Here is a 5,938-nt window from a genome sequence, read left to right on the forward strand (position 1 = left end):
AAAATGCTAAAGTTTATTTCTCGGGTTCTTATGATATTGTTGATAATTGTCCATGATTATTGATCTTTCTCGCATGATTATTGATTTTGTTCATTGATATTGATCTCATCTTATGGTTATTGTTCTTCCAAGGTGAGATATGATAATGATGATAGTTCCATAATGGTAATCGGAAGTTTACGACGTCACTCCGATAGAGTTATAGCTTTTATTTGGGCTCTCATGCATATATATATATATATATATATATATATATGTATATGTATTTTCTTACACCGAGCCGCGCTATAGTCGGTGGGGTACGGCAGTAGATGTGCACACCACTGCAATGGGTACGTTATGATGTTACCTCGGACGCGGGATGATATGATATATGGATCGGGCTGCACGTTCCCGTTGCGAAAGACTAACATTTATGGATCGGACACGTACGTTCGCAACACTACCATTTTTGGATTGGGCTGCACGTTCCGCAGCACTAACACTTATATTATATATGTATGAGAATGTTTTTTTAAAAAAGCTAAGCATGCATGATATCCGCCTTAACAGGCAATTAGATGCAAAGGTTATTTCTCCTATCTCATGTTTCTTCCATATTTTCATTATGTTGTTATTCATGCCTTACATACTCAGTACATTATTCGTGCTGACGTCCTTTTGTTTGGGGACGCTGCGTTCATACCTGCAGGTATATAGGGAGACGATTCAGACTCATAGGCTGACTTCTCGGTGGTTGTATAGGAGCACTCCACTTGTTCCGGAGTTGCAGTCTAGTTGGTACGATCCTTTGTGTATAGATGGGTATGGCGGGTCCTGTCCCATCCTTATTATGTTATGTACTCCAGTAGCGGGTCGTAGACAGATATGTACAGTCAGATGTTCCATGATACACTCTTACAATATGACAAGCTCTACTTGACAAATCTCTAGTCACAAATTTCATTACACTCTTACCATATGTGGAACCATGCCAAGAAAAGAAGGAACAACCTTATCATACCTGGAGCTTGCTCCTCGACTTTCCAACCTACTTTCTGTCTTGCAATCTACATAAGATCATTCATAGTCTCGTAATCTACATATAAAACCCTTCATACTATTGTTAGGCTCATCATCAGAAGCTTATCTTAAGCCTTCAAACTAATTCCTCTTAGAATGCCTTCGAAATCAAGGACGCATCTCCCTGTTTATATCAGCCCAAAATTACAATATCAACAACAACAACAACAACAACAACAACAATACTAACATCAACAACATCATCATCAATACCAAAATACTCCATAAACATCCCACACGATGTTTATTCAATTTCTCAACCAATCGATCGACTTTATGAAGCTCTATCAACTAAATCTCCATAATGCAATTCATAATATCAATAGTAAAGAGTATTGTTACCTCAATCAAGGTTGGAAGAGCTTGAAATTTTGTTTATCTTGGATAGACTCCTTCTTCCCGTTAAGATTTGATGTTTAGAACAAGAACTACAAAACCTCTATAGGCTTCCCGAGCCTCGTTGATGACTAACCTCGACACTTTATGAACAAAATTGGCATATGGACTTGTAGGAACATGCATGTATGTTGTGGAGGGGTCTACAGTTGGGAAAATGACCAGAAAAATGACTTGAACATTTATACTTGCCAAGGTCGGTTCCACCGACCTAAAAATTAACCCTTCGCATTCGCGACGGTTTTTATCGCCTGCAACGCCCTTCGCGCCCACCATCGTGAGAGCAAATCCGGCACACTGACCCGACGGACTTGTAACATCCATAACTCTTTACTTTCCGTCGTCGTATCAATGAGCGGTTTGTTGCGTTGGAAACTAGACTTCATGAACTTCAATTTAGGCTTTTGTTTCACTTCAAAACTCATCATATGCTAAAAGATATTCTTTCCCCAAATTGGCTCTTTGTCGTTCAAATAGCCCTCATCTTCTTCCCAAGACATGCTAACTCAACTTCTTCAACTTGTTTCCTTATAGGACCTTCCGGTATTCCTTATGTGCATCATTTATTCCTAGAATATACTCAATAATACTCCACTCCTTATATTCCCAAGTTGTTTTACTTAGCCATAGCTCAATATACTCACGTTAGAATTTGGTAAGTGCTTCTCTAAAAATACAGGGTGTAACAGAATCAGGAACCACCTCAAAAGGATATGGTTGGGAGATAGGACTCCAAGGAAGGAATTACTAAAAATTTCAAGATAAGGGTGTAATAGGAAGTTCAATAATGAAGAAGCAGAGAAGGATTGAGTATGATGGTACTCGAAGTAAATAACTGACTAAGATGAAAAGTTAAGTGAAATAGCCACAACAACCTAGTCTTGTGGATACGAAGTCCCAGCATCACAGAACAGTTGGGAAAGCATTGTACAGGAAAGTTTCCAAGGCAGAAGCATTCAAGTCAGAATCTAGTACTGCCTTTGTTAAAGGCAGGATGCGGAGTTAACGATCGGAGAAGGCTGAAATGAGAATGAACTATTTGAAGACACGAGAGTACTTGAAGGTAATAGCTTACGATGGAAAGGAGTAAATGTGTATGATTATCTAGAAGCAAAAGTTTATAAATGATAAGAGAATTTTAGGCATAGAATATTCAGGAAGTAAGAGAATTAAAATCGCATTGTAAGTAAATGGAAAGAGATGGACCTAAATGAAGAACGAGAGGTTAGTGGCCGTAGCGAAGAGGATAATGGGAAGTAAGTTCATGTAAGACTGCTTCATGGCATTAAGATGAATAAGGATAGATTTAGTACCGAAATGGATATGTTTATTCTGGAAGGTAGTAGAAAGGTATAGAATTACATACCAGAGAGATGATATAAGTATATGAGAGGCTTGATAAGATCACTATAGAGCTTCAACGGGTGAAGTGTAGCGTAGCCGAGGATAGCAATAGCAAAGTATGGTATATCTCTTATACCAAAGCTCGAAAGAGGATTCAGGGAAAGAGTATCCCAGCAAGATAGATTCCTAAGATATCGAACCAACTTTATGTTAAATATAGTAAGGCCAGATGGTCTGTTCAGAAGCAACAAAGATGTATCATGACCTTGATGGATCGATAGAAAGAACATATTACAGAGTTCGTGGTCTATTAATAAATAAACAGAAGTCTGAAAGATTGAAGTATCATATGGTTATGTCATTGAGGAATGAGGGAATGATTAGTATGGATTTTATAATTGTAAGAGATCATGTAAGCTATATATGGAATTATCTTGGTAAGATACCCAGTTTTCTACTAGCACCTGAGAATCAGTACATTCAGAGAAACCTGAAGAATATAGGTATTGCTTTCCACATTGAGATAAGTGGGTAGGTAAAGCACACTTTTCTGACGTCCAAGGATATTTCATGAGCATGAATATTAAAACTTCAAATCAAGTTGGGATGATCAGTTAGTATGGATTGAATTTGCATATGGTATTAGTCATCATTCCAATATCCAGATGGCCGTATGAAGCTCTATAAGAATGGGAGAATGTTAGATTGTTTGAAATTTGGAATCTCATCCTGAAGAGATTTATGACAGGTAATAAGGAGAATAAATTGACCCTTGGATACCTTAGACTTGACAAGATCATAGTCGAAGGGCCTACGAGATTTATCCTCAGAATTGGAATTTGTATATTCAATCTTTTAAATGTCTATGCTTCGCAAGTGTATTGAGAACTCTCCCACAGATGTACCAATTGATGATATTCGGATTACAGAACTGTTATTAAATGAGAAAGTTTCTACTACTCTATCAGATCACCAAGTTCTAGATTCAGGGATTGAGAACCAGAGATATAGCCTTCATAATAGTACTATGAAAGAATGTAAAAGCAGAAGAGATGACTTGAGAAGTTAAGAATGATATGAGATCCAGATATCCGCATTTATTTCCATTACCAAAGGAGATCCAGATCGAGACATTATAACCTTCTGGTTGGTAGTATTATAGCGACAGAGGAAGCTCTGCCGAAATTTCCATAAGATCTCTGAGAGTTTAACATTCGAGGATGAATGTTTCTAAGGGGGGGAAAAATGTTACACCTCAAAAATTTTCGCGTCATTTGCATCGTGAGTAAGCTAGCGTAAGCTCGGAGAGGTCATGAAATCCTTATAAGGTTAAGGAAGACTTCTAACAAGTGCTAAGTAATTGTCTAAAGGTTCCGGGATCAAGCGAATTGAAGAATTTATGTTTGTCGAAATTTTGAAAAAACTTGGCAGAATTTTGGACATAAATTTTGGTCCAACTTGAGAGAGGCATATCTTCTAGATTAGGATGAGCTATGGAATCCATAACCTATGTAAATTGAAGTTCAGAGAGTCTTCTTTCCAATGCAACTGACAGATCGCAAATCCGAGATGCACAGTGAAAGATATAGCCAGTAGAAAATTGTACGATTTCTCTTGTAATTCTACGGTTGCACATTGACGAACCGTCGACTTGTTAACGGTCCGTCAATGCTGCCGTCGAATTGAGGTGGTGGAGAATTGTTTTCTTGCTATAAATAGAAGAGGCCATGACTTGAGGCTCATTATTGATCTAAAACCAGATTCTTCTAGACCCCATGAGCTCTCTCAAACTCTTCCTAACCTTCTCCAATCAAATTAAGTGAAGATTAATCCTAAGAATCATAGGATTAGTGGAGGCATCCTAGTATTAATATTGCTAGTGGACTTGGTTACTTGCTTGGGCTTGAAACGAAGGTGTGGACTGGATTCTCTAGCCATACAAGGTATGTTTATAATCTGAACTATGATATTAAATTGTTTATGGAGGAATTTTACAGTTTAAAGTGAAGGAAATCTTGGTATAAAGGTTGCAAGTTGACTTATCGATGTTATTGGAGAGGGACTGAATTTAAAGGAAGTTTTTGGATAGATTTGTACTTGTTTACCTTCTAATATATTGATTAAGTTGTTGTTGGAGTTGTTGTTGATGTTTGAGAGCTGTTTTGGAATTGGTTCGGAGTAGATAATATGGGGGAAATCTTTGTCCGATTTTCATTAGCTCATTTATTAATCTAGTTTGACCTTACGAGAGTTTCAACAACTTAACCTTTATGAATCATCTTGAATGTAGGTTTGCAAGTTCGGAAAGATAGGCGTTGAGTAGTTAAGGAGACGACAAGGTATGTTAAGGCTGTCCCTTATTTCTTAAGGCATGATCCCATTGTTGTGATCTTACATATGATATCCATAATGTCCCTATTCCTAAAAATGCTAGAAGCTTATGATTCTCGAGGTTCTTATGATATTGTTGATAATTGTCTCATGATTATTGATCTTTCTCACATGATTATTGATTTTGTTCATTTATGTTGATCTCATCTTATGGTTATTGTTCTTCCAAGGTGAGATATGATAATGATGATAGTTCCATAATGGTAATCGGAAGTTTACTACGTCACTCCGATAGAGTTATAGCCTTTATTTGGGTTCTCATGCACACACACATATATATATATATATGTATGTATGTATTTTCTCACACCGAGCCGCGCTATAGTCGGTGGGGTACGACACGTAGATGTGCACACCACTACAGTGGGTACTTTATGATGTTACCCCGGACGCGGGATGATATGATATATGGATCGGGCTGCACGTTCTGCAGTAATAACATTTATGGATTGGACTGTACGTTCCACAGCACTAACATTTTTGGATCGGGCTGCACGTTCTGCAGCACTAACACTTATATTATATATGTATGAAAATGATTTTTTTAAAAATCTAAGCATGCATGATATCCTCCTTAAGAGGCAATTAGATGCACAGGTTATTTCTTCTGTCTCATGTTTCTTCCATGTTTTCATTATGTTGTTATTCATGCCTTACATACTCAGTACATTATTCGTACTGACGTCTTTTTGTTTGGGGACGTTGCGTTCATGCCCGCAGGTATACAGGGAGACGGTTCAGACTC

The sequence above is a fragment of the Lycium ferocissimum genome, chromosome 3, assembly GCF_029784015.1.
Source record: "Lycium ferocissimum isolate CSIRO_LF1 chromosome 3, AGI_CSIRO_Lferr_CH_V1, whole genome shotgun sequence".
Classification (NCBI taxonomy): Eukaryota; Viridiplantae; Streptophyta; class Magnoliopsida; order Solanales; family Solanaceae; genus Lycium; species Lycium ferocissimum.